An 18,100-nucleotide genomic window follows, 5' to 3' on the forward strand; every position below is an offset into this window, starting at 1 on the left:
AAAACCTGAACGTGTGCACATACCCTGAGTGGAGAAAAAGTTTTGGTGTTATCATTCATATTCTTTGAAAAAAGACCAAGAAAGCAAAACTTCTGACGGGGTATGTAAACTTTTGAGCACAGCTGTATATGCTGTAGTCATGAACAAATAGAGCCTATAGAAAGTTCACAATAAAGACTCCGTACTTTATCAGATATGTTAAAATATAATTTTTATTAGTTCGTAAATGTACAGAGTGCGCCATTTATACACGTAAATAAAATGGGAATGGTTGGTGATATCAACTTCCTGCTTGTGGCACATTAGTATATGGGAGGGGAAAAACTTTTCAAGATAGGTGGTGACCATGGCGGCCATTTTGAAGTCGGCCATTTTGGATCCAACTTTGTTTTTTTCAATAGGAAGAGGGTCATGTGACACATCAATCTTATTGAGAATTTCACAAGAAAAACAATGGTGTGCTTGGTTTTAATGTAACTTTATTCTTTCATGAGTTATTTACAAGTTATGACCACTTATAAAATGTGTTCAAAGTGCTGCCCATTGTGTTGGATTGTCAATGCAACCCTCTTCTCCCACTCTTGACACACTGATAGCAACACCGCAGAAGAAATGCTAGCACAGGCTTCCAGTATCCGTTGTTTCAGATGCTGCACATCTTGTATCTTCACAGCATAGACAATTGCCTTCTGATGACCCCAAAAATAAAAGTCTAAGGGGGTAAGATCGGGAAACTTTGGTGGCCATTCAACTGGCCCACAATGACCAATCCACTTTCCATGAAACTGTTCATGTAGGAATGCTTGGACCTGACACCCATAATGTGGTGGTGCACCATCTTTGTCACATCCGAGCATTAGTTTTCGAATGCATGATGAGCTACTAATGCTGAATATATTTCTCTCTACTGCTGAACCACTTGTCCACTGCATGATGAGTTACTAACGTTTCAGGCACTGAGCACTGTTTGTTGGAATAATAATTTTTGGACTGTGTAATTACGCATATCCTTTGAATCAATAGGGCCAAGAGGGTCAGCCATCGACGAGTGGGGGCGTCCGCTTCGTCACTACCTTTGCAGTAAGACAGGGATGGAGTAGTGGATAAATGGACCCCTTTTTCCTGATATCGAACAGATAGATTTTTTTGCCTATATATTATTATGACTGCTGACCCTCTACTCAATGTGACACAAGTTCTCTTAATTTTGCATTGTATTGAGGCACAGAGAGAGCAATCTTACTGTACGGGGGCACAGATTATTATTATTATTAATTTATATAGCACCATTAATTCCATGGTGCTGTACATGAGATGAGACACTCTTAATGTATAGTGGCACAGAAAGGGCAGTCTTACTGTTTGGAGGCACAGAGAGGTCATTCTTAGTCTATGGAGGCACCGAGAAGATACTCTTACCGTATGGATGCACAGAGAGGGAAATCTTACTGTATTGAGACACAGAGGGGAAACTTACTGTATGGAGCCACAGAGAGGGCACTTACTGTATGGAGGCACAGAGAGGGAAATCTTGCTATATTTTGACACAGAGGACGCACTATTATTGTATGGAGGCATAGAGAAGGCAATCTTACTGTATGGAGCCACAGAGGGAACACTGTTAATGCATAGAGGCACAGAGATGATACTCTTACTGTATGGAGGCACAGAGAGGGCAATTTTACTGTATGGAGGCACAGAGAGGGCAATTTTACTGTATGGAGGCGCGGAGGGGACACTTATTGTATGGAGCCACAGAGGGAATGCATAGAGGCACAGAGATGATACACTTACTGTATGGAGGCACATAGAGGGCAATTTTACTGTATGGAGGCACAGAGAGAGAACTTTTACTGTATGGAGGCACAGAGAGGGCAATCTTACTGTATAGAGGCATGGAGATGGCAATCTTACTGTATTGAGGCACAGAGGAGACACTTACTGTATGGAGGCAGTGAGGAGGAACAATTACTGTATGGAGCCACAGAGGAGGCACTCTTACTTTATGGAGGCACAAATGGAGCACTCTTACTGTACTGTACTGTATGGAGGCACAGAGGGGGCATTCTTACTGTATGAAGGTAGATAGCAGGCACACTTACTGTACAGAGGCACAAAGGGGAAAAAGTAACTGCATCATGTTGACGCCCCTACAGTTCAAGATGTCATTTGCCCAGATATCCTTACATGCAGTCAGTGCTACTTATTTTATTTATTTTTTGAATGTTGTGTACCTACGACTTTAGCAATCAAGATACTTACCCATCTACCCACTCCCATGCAAAGTCACTGGGACTATGAATTTTTTGTTTTCTCCTATAGAACTTTGACTCCATGTATTTATTTTTCTACTGCCAACAGCTTATTTTGTGACACGGATGGTCATTCACATGTTCTGTACGGACTGGAGGTTAGCCACCAAGATCCTTTTCTCTGGTGGGGAAGTCGGGAGTCGGGACTTGTTTATTTTAGTTTAATATTCCGATCCTCGTGGCTCCTAACACATTTCTTAGTTGGGGCACCATCACTGATGTTGGTATTGACCCCTAGACATCCACTGAGGCCTTAAATATCTCATTAGTTTCAATAATAACTATGTAGTTGACATTCATATTGACACAGATTCTTTTATTTCTTTAAGTCGTATGTTTTTTAAACTTATTCTAATGGAGATAGGTGTGGAGTTTGGAGACAATTTCATTCGATTTTAGAGATAGATGTGCCCGGAATAAATGCTAAGCTCATTCTGAGACCCAAGCGAAGGAATATGAGACTATTCTTCTTGTACAGTCATCACACTAGAAACGTACATAGTTATTAGCATATTATGCAAAAAAAAAAGCCATCGAGACGGCTCCATGTGCGGTTTGAAACTGCGGCACTGCTTAAATAAGTAAGTATCATTCATACAGAGGGACGATGCTGTAGCATTCTGCATAATGCAGCCACACATTTCTATCATGGAGACAAGCAGGGACGCTTCTCCAGGCGATTTATGACTTTCTGACTTTTCAGCATTACATAGGGAAGATGTGCTAGCACTTTTCCAGTTCTAATGAATAATTAAAGGGGCTGTCCAAGATTTTTTTTTTAAATGGCCAAAAGGCAGAAAATGCATTCAAATTATAAAATAACTTATACTCACCTGGTAAATCCACCGCAATTCCAACTCTGCCGCAACGGTCGTCCCAGCAGTGTTCTAGAGTAGTTATGTGCTAACCACTTGCACATGATTGCTGCAGCCAATCACTGTCCTTAGGTACCACCGTGATGTTGCCTTCCTCTCGGGGAGTGTAATGTCATGCCTGGAGACGGGAGGAATCCTTTTGGCAGGTAAGTTGTACATGCAACACATTCTGACTCCAGGCCAGAAGGGGAGCTCAAAACCAGGTTTTAGGGGAGAGCTTCCCTCAATTTACATCCTGGTCTGGAGGAGGAGTTAGTTAGTTGGTCCAGAGAGATCAAGAGAGACAGTCTGAGAGAGACACGAAAGAGTGAAGGAGCACAGAGGAGTGATTAGAAACTTGAGGAGGGCTGTGATTGAGTCCCTCAGAGTTGAAGTGCATAGGCAGGGCACCGGGAGCCCGAGGCTGTGCGGAACTGCAAGTCCCACAGCAGAACCGGAGGGCATAGGGCTATATGTAAATTGCCCACACCACACCTGAGGTACAGCAGCATTCTGGAGCCTGGAGTCACCGTGCAAAGAGACCCCAGAGGAACGGCTCAAGCTGCCTACCATACAGGCACTGTCACAGGACAGGAGAGAACGAGGACCTTGTTAGGACACTACAGATAGCAAGGCACTAATAGACCAGCGCAAAGTGGAAGGCTCCCAAACTGACCTGTCAAGGGGGCTTCCACCTGTCTTCAAGGTGCCTGGACTCCATCTACACCTGTTGCCGGTGCCCTGGACTGTGGCCTGCTACGATCAGTAAACCAGGTAAAGACTGCAACCCTGTGCCCTCCGTCTATTTACTGGCAACCCACCATCTTTGCCCACTACACTGGGAGCCCTGGGGAACCTGCTTCACCTGTGGGAAGCATCACCATCTTGCAGTAACATCACCCCAGAGGACCACTTTAAGCAGTGTCAGTCCGCTCTGACCGAGAACCACAGGTGGCGTCACAAATACAGACTTTATTCACCAAACGCTTAAAAGGCTATCCCCTTTTATCTTGAGTGCCCAAGGCATGGACTGGGTCGCAGCCACCGTGACATCCCCTTTAAGTGCGACCGGACCCAGTGCCGTGTACCCCAAGCCCTGGTGGGCAACTCATACTAGCAAAGCGATCACATGGCAGCTGGGACCTATGGTTGTCTGTAGCGTACCCAAGTGCATGTCACCACTGTAGTACAGTTCACAGAGCTTGTTAGGCATTGGTGTGGTAAGGAATTTATCAAATTATTTTATTATTTTGATATATTTCTTGCTTTGTGGTCATTTTTTAAATTCTTAAATAACCTTTTTAAATCCTTAAGTATCGGGTAATTTTTATTTCCTGCCCTTTTGCTTTTTTTACCCATTCCTTCCACAAGCCATAACTTTTTTATCTTTCTATCGACACAGCCGTAAGATGGCTTGTTTTTTATGTGAGGTGAGAGGTAGCTTTGAATCTCACCGTTCATTTTAACATTCAATATACTAGACAGCATGCAAAAAATCCCACGTGGGTGAAATTTGAAAACAATGCAATTTTTCCATGTTTTGTCTCGGTAGGTTCATGCGGCATTCATTCTGTGTCAAAAATTACTTTGAAACATGATCCCCTAGGTCAATATGATTATGGCAATACCAAATATTTTTTTTTTATTTTGGTAATGAAAAAAAAAATGAAATCCAGAAGTTTGTAAGAAAAAAATATTTTGGTTTGTGTCGACATTTTTCGAGATCAGTAACATTTTTATTTTTCTATCGATTGAGGGCTTGATTTTTGCGTGACGAGCTGACAGTTTTAGTGATGCCAGATTGGGGTAGATGAGCATTTTCATAAGCCTTTTTTTATTGCACTATTTAATGGAGGAGGGGTAATAACCAAAAAACAGCAATTTTGCCGTTTTGAGTTTTTTTTGTTTACTCTACAGGATGATTTTACAATTTGATAGGTTGAAAATTTATGGACACATTAATATCAAATGCAGCATTTTTAATCCATTAAGATGAATGGGGAAAAATGTAAGTACACACTCATTAAAGAAGCATGTAAAACATGAAAAAAGCATATATTTTACGCTGTGTTTTTCCTGCTAACACTCTGGTTTTGGTGCAGAACAAGCTGCATGCAAATACTCAACATGTGTACATAGCCTTGGTGGCCATAACGGCCCATCAAGGCCAAGTTTACATATTTTCACCACTGATTCACTATATTGGTCACCACATGTCAATAATGATCCCAAAAATTTTTTGGTACTAAAATGAATAATTTTATTGTTGTAGCTTTAAAATAAATACTTAAAAAATTATTATAAATACTTAAAAAATTATTATGACAACAGTAGAAAAAGGTGCTGGATTCAATTATAAACAGGGATCATTATGCCATGGGGAAAAAACTAATTGTGCATGACGGCCAAAACAACAAGAAGTTTAAAACACAATGACGTGATCCATTCAATACACAAAGAAATTAAATCCAAAAAGGCTACAAAAACATGTGTGTCTACACTAAAGGTAAATGTCCAATCCTCAGTGCAACATTGAATGTCTCCCTATGCGTTAAGCCTGTGATAGTAGTCATTGAATTAGAATATGTATGGTATTGGGATCGAAGTGCTCCTGAAGAAGTACAGCAAAACGCGCGTCGGGGTGAGGGTATGGCAGGGGATTTACATACGGCCATTCAGGTAACATACCTTATTGCTTGATCTAGTGTTATATAGTCATTGATATTGATGATACTTGGATTAAGAGGGAGAACTTTGATCCCAATACCATACATATTATTGCATGACTACTATCACAGGCTTAACGCATAGGGAGACATTCAATATTGCACTGAGGATTGGACATTTACCTATAGTGTGGGCACACATGTTTTTGTAGCCTTTTTGGATTGAATTTGTTTGTGTATTGAATGGATCATGTCATTGTGTTTTAAAGTTCTTGTTGTTTGGCCGTCATGCACAATTAGTTTTTTTCCCATGACACAATGATCCCTGGTTACAATTTAATCCAGCACCTTTTTCTACTGTTCTCATAATAATTTTTTAAGCATTTATTTTAAAGCTACAACAATAAAATTTTTTTGAGATCATTATTGTCTTGTGGTCACCAATATAGTGAATCATTGTTTATTTAATGGTACATTTACCCTATGATACATATGGGTTCAATATATAGGGCATCCTATACGTGATTAAAATATTTTCACCACCATGGTAAAAATGAAAGTTCTGCGATTGGTTGCCATGGGTAAAGCATCCCTTTTTTGAACAATTTTGATAAATCTGCCCCAATGTGTTATGCCTTGTTGAAGACCTGAGAGGGAAATGCATGATACACCTTTAACCCATACCTTTTAACTCTACTTCTCATGAGGTTAAGGATATAGGAAGACATTCATAACTCCACAGGGAATTGGCAAATCCCCCAAACAGGGAGAACTTTCATATGTACTGGATGCAGAAATAGTTGAAAGATATGGCAGAGCTGAGAGCCAGTGGCTCCCAGCTCCCCCATTGAATCCGGTAAACCACATGTAGTACTAAGCCTGCAGCCTACTGAATATCATCAGTGCTAGAGGTCATCAAGCGGCACGATAACATAACTTCATCAAGCAGCCTGTGCCAAACCAGAGACTGCAAGGAAGAAGAAACTAAGGACAGCTTGCTGCTTTAGTTGAGTTTAAATTTATGTAGTTTATTTGGATGTTCTCCAGACAGAGTCAGACTTCAATAATCAAGCGGAGTCCAAAACTTGAACGTTTTGACTATGCTTGAGCATTTTTCACTGGTATCAGTCTTTGAAGACATAATCGTATTCTACTCAAGTATAGTGAAAAAAATCTCAGCGTCCAAAATTACATATTTAGGACACTTTAAGTCAACTCATTATTGCCTTTGCACTGTTTTTTTGTCTAGTTGTGTGTGTTTTATTCCTTTATTTTGTTGTTCATTATTCTTTTTGTACCTTTCTTGAAGTCTATTTTATATGTGCTTGCCTGTTTGTTTATTTTGCTTTCAAGATTATGGGCAGGGTTTAAGAATTTCAGACGTCTTCTGATTCTTAAAGTGCGACTTCTTAAAAAGTTGCAAAATTTGGTACTACTCTTGTGCTTTCCCTCCCACCTCCCCCGGGGTACGTTTCTTTGCAAATGTTTATTGTGACATTTTGTGAAATATTCAGAATTCAGAGAAGTGGTTCAAAACCGAAAAAAAAAACATTTTTGAAAATTTTGAAATTCATGAACAGAGTTCAACATTTAGAAAAATTACAACGAGTGCCACAAGACAAAAAAAGGAACATGGACTGCAAACAAAATCTAAATGATATATCACACCTGGCTATCTGGTATTGCAGTTCTGTTGAAGCGAAAAGTGCTCGCCTGCAATACTAAGTAAAACCGGTGTGCAGGTGTGGCGCTGTTTTTGGACAACTGTATTTTAGTCTTGAACAACTTTTACATGTAAAGAATAAATCAGTAAAGTCTCATAACTGCTGAACATATCCATACAGATTGATTACAATATCATTACATACATTGATGAATAATTCACAGACGTTCCATGAATATGAGCATATGAAGCATGATCGCGGGAGAGGAATATATTAATTTGGCACCAATTAATTATCTGTGAAACAAGGTTAAACCAGATAGTGGTAGAGAACCATACATTAAGTGTACCATATGGCCTTTAGCCTAGTGATAATTCAGCGCGCCGCAGTATCAGTCTCTGTCAGCTTACTCTAATTAGATATGCAGCTTAGAAAAAAGACAAAGGGTAATGACTGTAAATTATTTTGTTAAAGTAATTTCCTTAGTGAATTTCAAAGACTTTGTATGAATCTCTTTGCATAATGAATCACAATGGGATGTCTGCTTAATGTCGCCATGAGGTTAATTCACTGCAACTTTTGTGCTGCTGGGTTATCTGCTGACCAAGTCTAAACAAGTAAAGGTACCGTCACATTTAGCGACGCTGCAGCGATCTAGACAACAATCCCGATCACTGCAGCGTTGCTGTGTGGTCGCTGGAGAGCTGTCACACAGACAGCTCTCCAGCGACCAACTACGCGAAGTCCCTGGGTAACAAGAGTAAACATCGGGTTACTAAGCGCAGGGCCACGCTTATTAACCCGATGTTTACTGTTACGGCCGCTACTTACCCTCGTCGCTCCGCTTCTGGTCGCCGGTGCGCTGTCCCTGCTTGCTTCGGCCGCTCCTCTTCCGGGTCCCGGCGTGCCGTTCCTCCTGCCTCTCCAGCGGCGTCGAATCCTTCCGCCGATGTTCGTCCCCGCTGTCCTGCCTCTGGGGGGCGGCGCGCTCGTCCTCAGCAGGCTCCTCCACATCCTGCTGGGGAGGTTCGGCATCTGCGCCGGCGCGCAGGGTTCGATGGTGGGCGCCTGCGCTCCAGTCCTGGATCTCCTACTGGGATCCAGTAGTCTCAACCAATCCCGGTAAGACCCACAGTATTTCAGGCCACCTCCCCTGCTAGGAGGTGCCTGAGTGTCATTTGCCTGTGCTTTTGCCTCTGGTCCCTTCTCGCCTTGTGCTTCGTGCTAGCCCTGTGTTCTACGCTTGCCTCTCGTTATTGTGCCTCCAATTATCCCGTCCTCTCTCTCTCTTTCTCTCTACAGTTTTGCCTCCGTCTCAGCTTTTCCTCAGAGCAGCCTAGTTTCCAGTCTCCGTGTCCTCCGTTGTTTTTTGCCTCCTTCCCCGCTCCTTTGTGTTCCCGCTTCTGTGATTCTGTTTTTGTTTTCCTCTCTTGTTTTGCTTTGGAGCCGTCCCTTCTGGTATCTGCTACTGTGGTTTGGTCTTCTTCGGGCCTGCCCCAGCCAGTCCCTGTATAGGGGTTGGTTAATACCAGGTCAGCTCGCCCGGAGGTAGTACCTTACCACGGTCCAGAGGGTCCACTCTTGCTTTCACCTCAGATAACATAACAGAACACTCAGGCCATGGACCCCGCAGGTGCCGCGTTTTCTGCCCAAAAGGAATTGGCACATTTGCGCGACAACCAACAGCGCATCATGTCCATTATGAAAAACATGGAGTCCTGTCTGACCTCTTTACAGGCCGCCGACTCAGTTAGTGCTACTCATTTAGCGGGTCTTCAGCAAGAGCTCTCCCAGCAGCGTGATACGCAGGCGCGCATGCTGACTTATATGGCTTCCATTGACGACCGCTTATTCAACCTGCAGTCCGTCTCTGCGTCCTCCGCTCAGGTGGTCTCACAAGACTCAAATTCTTCTTCTCTACCCCACCCGCCACCTCGTCTCGGCAAACCTCCCAGGTATAGCGAGGATCCCAAACTCTGTAGGGGGTTCCTGAACCAGTGCCGCCTCCACTTCGAACTTCTTCCCCAACAATACCCGACTGATCGGGCCAAAGTGGCTTTTATCATGTCCCATTTAGAGGGGGAGGCCTTAGCGGGATGATCCCATAGTCTCTCTCTTCCTGGAAACTTTTCGCAGGGTTTTTGATGAGCCCGGGCGCTTAGCTTCTACGACGGAGTCTCTTTTTAATCTTCAGCAAGGCTCTCTAACGGTAGGCCAATATGCCATCCGCTTCCGTACTTTAGCCTCTGAGCAGGGGTGGAACAACGAGGCTTTGGTCGGCGCTTTCTGGCGTGGTCTGTCCAGTCGGATAAAGGATGAGTTGGCTGGACGAGATACTCCTACCTCTTTAGAAGACCTCATAGCTCTGTCTGCGCGCATAGACCTACGCTTCCAAGAGCGAACTCGTGAGACCGCCAAGGAGAGGAGGCCTGTTCGCTCCATACCATCAGTCCGTAGGTCTGGGAGTCCGCGCCCTTTGTTGTCCCCTGCTGCATCCGTACCTGAGCCCATGCAAGTAGATCGTGTTAAGATGGCAGAGCAATGGCGTCGGGAGAGACGTTCCCAAGGACTCTGCTTTTATTGTGGTAGCGCTTCTCACTTGCTGCGATCCTGCCCTGAGCGACCGGAAAACTCCTCCGCCTAGGACAGGTAAGAGAGGCCTCCCTAGGTGTTTCTGATTCCTCTCTACCCTTGTTTTTGTCTGTCTTACTTGTTCTTAATCTAAAGCGTTTTTCCGAGGTCGCGTATGTGGATTCGGGCGCGGCGGGCAATTTTATCAGCCTTGAGGCGGTTCGGAGACTTCGCGTTCCAGTTATCTCTCTGGACACTCCTCGTCTGATTGCTTCCGTAGATGGGAGACCCTTGCAAGACGCCATTACCCTAATTACGGAGGAGGTCGAACTACGGATCGGGGCCCTACATCGTGAGAAGATCACCTTTTACGTCCTGCCTAACCTCGCCCATGCTCTGTTACTTGGGTTACCGTGGCTCCGAACTCATGAACCTACTCTGGACTGGCGTTCGGGAGACGTGCTCCGTTGGGGATCTACTTGTCAAAAGCAATGCCTACAGTCTGTTAGTCCTGTAGTTCCTCCTCTGGAAGTTTCCATTCCCTCCGGATTACCCTCTCCATACTGGACATTTGCAGATGTTTTTGATAAAAAAGAGGCTGAGAGTCTTCCGCCGCCGTTTGTTTTTCTTTTGTCCAGATTAGACTGTGTCTGTGTTCTCTCAGTCTGGTTGGTTTCACTGGAGTTGCAGATATATGCTCCTTCATCTTTAGTTGGATGTAGGAAGTTTTTTGCATATTCTGCTGTGGATTTTTTGAAGGGTTTTAATACTGACCGCACAGAACTCTGTCCTATTCTGTCCTATCTAGCTAGAGTGGCCTCCTGTGCTAAATCCTGTTTTTTCTGCCTGTGTAGGTTGTGTTATTATTGTGGCGACGCTTTTCATGTCATTTCTGTCTGCCCTAAGTGGAAAAAGAGGATCGCCAGTTCAATTACCATCAGTACTGTACAACCTAAATTTCTGTTATCTGTGTCCTTGATCTGCTCATTGTCATCATTTTCTGTCATGGCGTTTGTGGATTCAGGCGCCCCCTTGAATATAATGGATTTTGAGTTTGCCAAGCGTTGTGGTTTTCCCTTGCAGCCTTTGCAGAACCCTATTCCTTTAGGGGCATTGATGCTACACCCTTGGCTAGAAATAAGCCCCAGTTTTGGACACAGGTAACCATGCGCATGGCGCTAGCCCATCAGGAAGATTGTCGATTTCTGGTGTTGCATAACTTGCATGATGTTATCGTGCTGGGTTTTCCATGGTTGCAGGTACATAATCCTGTGTTGGACTGGAAGTCCATGAATGTGACTAGTTGGGGTTGTCAGGGGGTTCATAATGATGTTCCTTTGATGTCAATCTCCTCTTCTTCACCTTCTGAGATTCCAGAGTTTTTGTCTGATTTTCAGGATGTATTCGATGAGCCCAAGTCCAGTTTTCTTCCACCGCACAGGGACTGTGATTGTGCTATTGACTTGATTCCAGGCTGTAAGTTTCCTAAGGGTCGACTTTTTAATCTATCTGTGCCTGAACATACCGCCATGCGGAGCTATATTAAGGAGTCTTTGGAGAAAGGGCAAATTCGGCCATCTTCTTCACCGTTGGGAGCGGGGTTCTTTTTTGTTGCTAAAAAAGATGGTTCCTTGAGACCCTGTATAGATTATCGCCTCTTGAATAACATCACGGTCAAGTTTCAATACCCTTTACCTTTGCTTTCCGATTTGTTTGCTAGGATTAAGGGAGCTAGTTGGTTTACCAAGATTGACCTTCGAGGGGCATACGATCTTGTTCGTATTAAGCAGGGTGATGAATGCAAAACTGCGTTTAACACGCCCGAAGGCCATTTTGAATACCTTGTGATGCCATTTGGACTCTCTAATGCTCCATCTGTTTTTCAGTCCTTCATGCATGATATCTTTCGGACTTATCTTGATAAATTCTTGATTGTATATTTGGACGATATTTTGATTTTTTCTGATGATTGGGAGTCTCATGTGCAACAGGTCAGGATGGTCTTTCAGATCCTTCATGACAATGCCCTGTTTGTGAAAGGGTCTAAGTGTCTCTTTGGGGTGCAAAAAGTTTCTTTTTTGGGCTTCATTTTTTCTCCTTCGTCTATAGAGATGGATCCGGTTAAGGTTCAGGCCATTCATGATTGGATTCAGCCCACATCCGTGAAGAGCCTTCAGAAATTTTTGGGTTTTGCAAATTTTTATCGCCGTTTCATTGCTAATTTTTCCAGCGTGGTTAAACCCTTGACCGATTTGACGAAGAAGGGCGCTGATGTGGCGAATTGGTCCTCTGCGGCTGTCTCTGCCTTTCAGGAGCTTAAACGTCGATTTGCTTCTGCTCCAGTGTTGCGCCAACCGGATGTTTCTCTTCCGTTTCAGGTTGAGGTTGACGCTTCTGAGATTGGGGCAGGGGCCGTTTTGTCTCAGAGGGATCCTGTTGGTTCCTTAATGAAACCGTGTGCCTTCTTTTCCCATAAGTTTTCGTCTGCTGAACGCAATTATGATGTCGACAATCAGGAGTTGTTGGCTATGAAGTGGGCGTTTGAGGAGTGGCGACATTGGCTTGAGGGAGCTAAGCACCGTATTGTGGTCTTGACCGATCATAAGAATTTGATTTACCTCGAGTCTGCTAAACGGCTGAATCCTAGACAGGCTCGATGGTCCTTGTTTTTTTCCCGTTTTGATTTCGTGGTCTCTTACCTTCCGGGTTCTAAGAATATTAAGGCTGATGCCCTCTCTAGGAGTTTTTTGCCTGATTCTCCTGAGGTCTTAGAGCCGGTCGGTATTCTGAAAGAGGGGGTGGTCCTTTCTGCCATTTCCCCTGATTTACGACGGGTTATTCAGGAATTTCAGGTTGACAAACCTGACCGCTGTCCTGTGGGGAAATTGTTTGTTCCTGACAGATGGACTAGTAGAGTGATTTCTGAGGTTCACTGTTCCGTGCTGGCCGGTCATCGTGGCATTTTTGGTACCAGAGATTTGGTTGGTAGGTCCTTTTGGTGGCCTTCATTGTCACGTGATGTGCGTTCTTTTGTGCAGTCCTGTGGGACTTGTGCGCAGGCCAAGCCTTGTTGCTCCCGTGCTAGTGGGTTGCTTTTGCCATTGCCAGTCCCTGAGAGGCCCTGGATGCATATTTCGATGGATTTTATTTCTGATCTTCCGGTCTCCCAGAAGATGTCTGTTATCAGGGTTGTTTGTGACAGGTTCTCTAAGATGGTTCATTTGGTGCCCTTACCTAAATTGCCTTCCTCTTCTGATTTGGTTCCGTTGTTCTTTCAGCATGCGGTTCGTTTGCATGGTATTCCAGAGAATATTGTTTCCGAAAGAGGTTCCCAGTTTGTTTCTAGGTTTTGGCGGGCCTTTTGTGCTAGGCTGGGCATAGATTTGTCTTTTTCTTCTGCATTTCATCCTCAGACAAATGGCCAGACCGAGCGTACTAATCAGACCTTGGAGACTTATTTGAGATGCTTTGTGTCTGCTGATCAGGATGATTGGGTGGCCTTCTTGCCATTGGCCGAGTTTGCCCTTAATAATCGGGCTAGTTCTACTACCTTGGTTTCGCTTTTCTTTTGTAATTTTGGTTTTCATCCTCGTTTTTCTTCTGGGCAGGTTGAGCCTTCTGACTGTCTTGGTGTGGATTCTGTGGTGGACAGGTTGCAGCAGATTTGGGCTCATGTGGTGGACAAGTTGGTGTTGTCTCAAGAGGAGGCTCAACGTTTTGCTAATCGTCGTCGGTGTGTTGGTTCCCGGCTTCGGGTTGGGGATCTGGTCTGGTTGTCTTCCCGTCATGTTCCTATGAAGGTTTCTTCTCCTAAGTTTAAACCTCGGTTTATTGGTCCTTATAGGATTTCTGAGATTATTAATCCGGTGTCTTTTCGACTGGTGCTTCCGGCCTCTTTTGCTATCCATAATGTCTTCCATAGATCTTTGTTGCGGAAATATGTGGAGCCCGTTGTTCCCTCTGCTGATCCTCCGGCCCCTGTGTTGGTTGATGAGGAGTTGGAATATGTTGTTGAGAAGATTTTGAATTCCCGTTTTTCGAGGCGGAAGCTTCAGTACCTGGTCAAATGGAAGGGTTATGGCCAGGAGGATAATTCTTGGGTTTTTGCCTCTGATGTCCATGCTGCTGATTTGGTCAGTGCCTTTCATCTGGCTCGTCCTGATCATCATGGGGGCCCTGGTGAGGGTTCGGTGACCCCTCCTCAAGGGGGGGGGTACTGTTGTGAATTCTGCTCTTGGGTTCCCTCCAGTGGTTGTTGGTGGGAATGCAGTTGTCTCTGACTCACAGTCCTGGCCAGGTGTATCGGATAATTACAATTCTGACTGGGATATTTAGGTGTGCAGGATCCTTTAGCCCTTGCCAGTTGTCAATGTTTCTTTGGAAGTGTTGGATCTCTGCCTGGCCTCTCCTGCTTATCTGCCAGTTCAGCAAAGATAAGTGTCTGTTTCTTTTCCTGTGGCACACATGCAGTGTGCTTATTATCAGTACTGTTTGTTTGTTTTTCTTTTGTCCAGATTAGACTGTGTCTGTGTTCTCTCAGTCTGGTTGGTTTCACTGGAGTTGCAGATATATGCTCCTTCATCTTTAGTTGGATGTAGGAAGTTTTTTGTATATTCTGCTGTGGATTTTTTGAAGGGTTTTAATACTGACCGCACAGAACTCTGTCCTATTCTGTCCTATCTAGCTAGAGTGGCCTCCTGTGCTAAATCCTGTTTTTTCTGCCTGTGTATGTTTTTTCCTCTCCGACTCACCGCCAATATTTGTGGGGGGCTTTCTATCCTTTGGGGATTTTCTCTGAGGCAAGATAGTATTCTGATTTCCATCTTTAGGAGTATTTAGTCCTCCGGCTGTGGCGAGGTGTCTAGGTGTGTTAGGTACACTCCACGGCTACTACTAGTTGCGGTGTTAAGTTCAGAGTTGCGGTCAGTATAGTGGCCACTTTCTCCAGTGAAAGTTCTCATGCTGCTCCAAGGTCACCGGATCATAACAGGCATCCAACTAACTGACCAAATGATTCTTGTCACCGCAGATATCGAAGCCTTCCATTCTTCCATCAGACATTGTGATGGCTTGAAAGCAGAATTGAGATATTTGTCACAGCAATATTGATTCAGGGATTTCGGAATTGATTTTGATGTTATTAGAATTTGTTCTTACGCACAATGCCTTCACATTCAAAGGAAAGATCTATCTTCAATTACAAGACACGGCTATGGGGGCGGCTTGTGCCCGTCATATGCCAACCTATTTATGAGGGCATGGGAGTGATCCATTTTCCCAAAAGAAGAAATTCCAGGGATTGAAAATGTTCAGAACTGGATACGCTATATTATAATAATAATAATAATAATTTTTATTTATATAGCGCCAACATATTCCGCAGCGCTTTACAAATTATAGAGGGGACTTGTACATACAATAGACATTACAGCATAACAGAAATACAGTTCAAAACAGATACCAAGAGGAGTGAGGGCCCTGCTCGTAAGCTTACAAACTATGAGGAAAAGGGGAGACACGAGAGGTGGATGGTAACAATTGCTATAGTTATTCGGACCAGCCATAGTGTAAGGCTCAGGTGTTCATGTAAAGCTGCATGAACCAGTTAATTAATTTTTTTTTTTTTTTTTTTTTTTTAATATATTGATGACGTTTTGTTCATTTGGGAAGGACCGGTTGAGGATCTTCATCTTCTGATGACTAGTTTAAATAATAACAACCAAAACATCAGATTGTCATATAAATTTAGTAGAGAAATTGAATTTTTGGATTTGTGAATTTCAGTGTCATCAAATGGTCATCTATCTAACGCTGTTTTCTGTAAACCAACAGCTACTAATTCACTTCTTCATGCCTCCTCATCACACCTGAAGTCTACCATTCAGGGCATACCTATAGGCCAATTCTTACAAATAAAAATAATATGTTCTGAAGAAAGTCAATTTGAGGAACAGGATTTGAGAAGACATTTCCAAGAACGTGGGTATAGCCATCAAACTATCCGGAGAGGATACTTGAGGCTAAAAATACCCCGAGAGATCATCTCTTACATAAGAATCAACCTTCGATGGTTTACTCTGATATTTTAGGTTGCATGCCATTGGATCCTTTGGAAGAGTCTTTCCTTGAAGTCTGGACTTTTTTAGATGGAATGATGGCCTTAATTACCTGAGTTTGACTATTTTTATAAAATTTCACTAAGGTTTTTTTTTAAATTACCATTTTCTTATATTTGATTAATATGTGTGTTAGGGGGAATCTCGGGCCATCTCCGCTGCGGTCTCCCATTCTTCTCCTGCCACAGTGGAGCCTGCTCAGCGGAGACATCGGTCGCAGCGTCTTTCTCAGTCACACTCTGTACAAAGAGTTACTGCTGCTTCTCCGGCTTCTGCCATTGAAGTCAGTGCTGGGCAGTGGCGAGCAGACGGTTCTGGGACTAAGTCCTGCTTTTCTCGTTCTAAGCATGCCCTGAGTAAGATCTCTCAGTGGAGATCGAGGGTCTCATGGTCAGATACTGCAGCTAAGTCCATTGGTCCTTTCAGTAAGGTCCTTTAAGTGCTAGGACTAAGTCCTGCTTTGCACACACTGAGCATGCCCAGGGCAAGATCTCTCAGTGGAGATTTAGGGTCACATGCTCAGGTATGGCAGTCTCTCATTGGTCCTTCTAGGAAGGTCTTTTACTTGCTGCAGCACGGCCATGCGCTAGTATCAATTCATATATGTGCTTTGCGCCAGTGTGGTTATGCATGAGTGTACCCGGCTGAAATAAGCCCCTAGAATACCGGCTTCTCCGGTGAGGAGATTGCATGTTGCATAACCACTGACTGCTATCAGCTTGGCAGTAAGCTTGTGGTCCTGTGAGGCTAACAGGGCACAGTGCTTCCCTTTCACGGCTACTCTGTGGAGTAACAGAGATAGTCTATACCGCCAAACAGTGCCGCCATTCGCTAGGAGCAGGTTCCTCCTGCACGGTGGACCCCGGGCTGCGAACGCACCATTTATAATAAACATCTCTATTTTCTCGGTGCGTTCCGCTAGCCCTAACAGTGTGTTAATTTTTTTTCTGGTTAATATGTGTAGGTTATGGTCAATTAATATAATCTATTATCACCAGTTTGTGTTTGTTTTCACTTGTGTATATTATTAGTGCATGCATGTGTGTATACTGTATATACATTCATATACGTGTGTAAGTACATATATATATATATATTTTGGTATTGTTTCACATACAATATGCATATCATATTCAACAAATTATATTTCACCATTTGGGGAACAATACTTAACATTTGTCACTTTTCCTAGTTTGATTATATTTATCCCTCAACAATAGCACATTCCTTTTTATATATTCATAAATTAAGAGGTAATATTTCACTTCATTTTCATTTTCACATATTATTCATTATTTATTTATTTTTTAATATTTTTGATCACATTATTTTCGTTCTTTCTTTAAGGTTTCCCTTGGAGTTGTGCCCTTGCGCTGGTCACTGATTCATTTTGAGCATTACCTACGGCAAAATATGAGGTGATATGCCCACGTCTTCCTTGTGATGACACGGCGTGTTTGCCCATGTGACCGCAGGTCTTGCTCTCCTTTAGCTATACGAGGCGGCATGATACGCGCACGCGCCGCAGTACTCCAATACGATACCATTGACCCTTTTGTCCACGTGTCCGCAGGTCCTATTTTTTCTTAGTTATATGAGCTGGCATGATTTGCGCACGCTCCACAGTGCCCTTAGAATAACATCATTGGTTCTTTCTGCCCATGTGACCGTAGGTCCTACTCTCTAGTTACCACACGGGCATGACTTATGCACGCGCAGTAGCGCTTTAAGTACATTATTGCGGGCCTTTTTTGTCCAATCAGCATGCATCTTAACATATTTAAACCTACCTGCCTACAGAATAAGCAGTGCGAAACGCGCGTCGGGGCAGAGGGACGCCCTGGATAACCACATGCACAGAAAAAAGTAAGGGGCAGAGGAACAACCGGGATAACCACATGCACATAACTTCATAGG

The sequence above is a fragment of the Ranitomeya imitator genome, chromosome 3, assembly GCF_032444005.1.
Source record: "Ranitomeya imitator isolate aRanImi1 chromosome 3, aRanImi1.pri, whole genome shotgun sequence".
Classification (NCBI taxonomy): domain Eukaryota; kingdom Metazoa; phylum Chordata; class Amphibia; order Anura; family Dendrobatidae; genus Ranitomeya; species Ranitomeya imitator.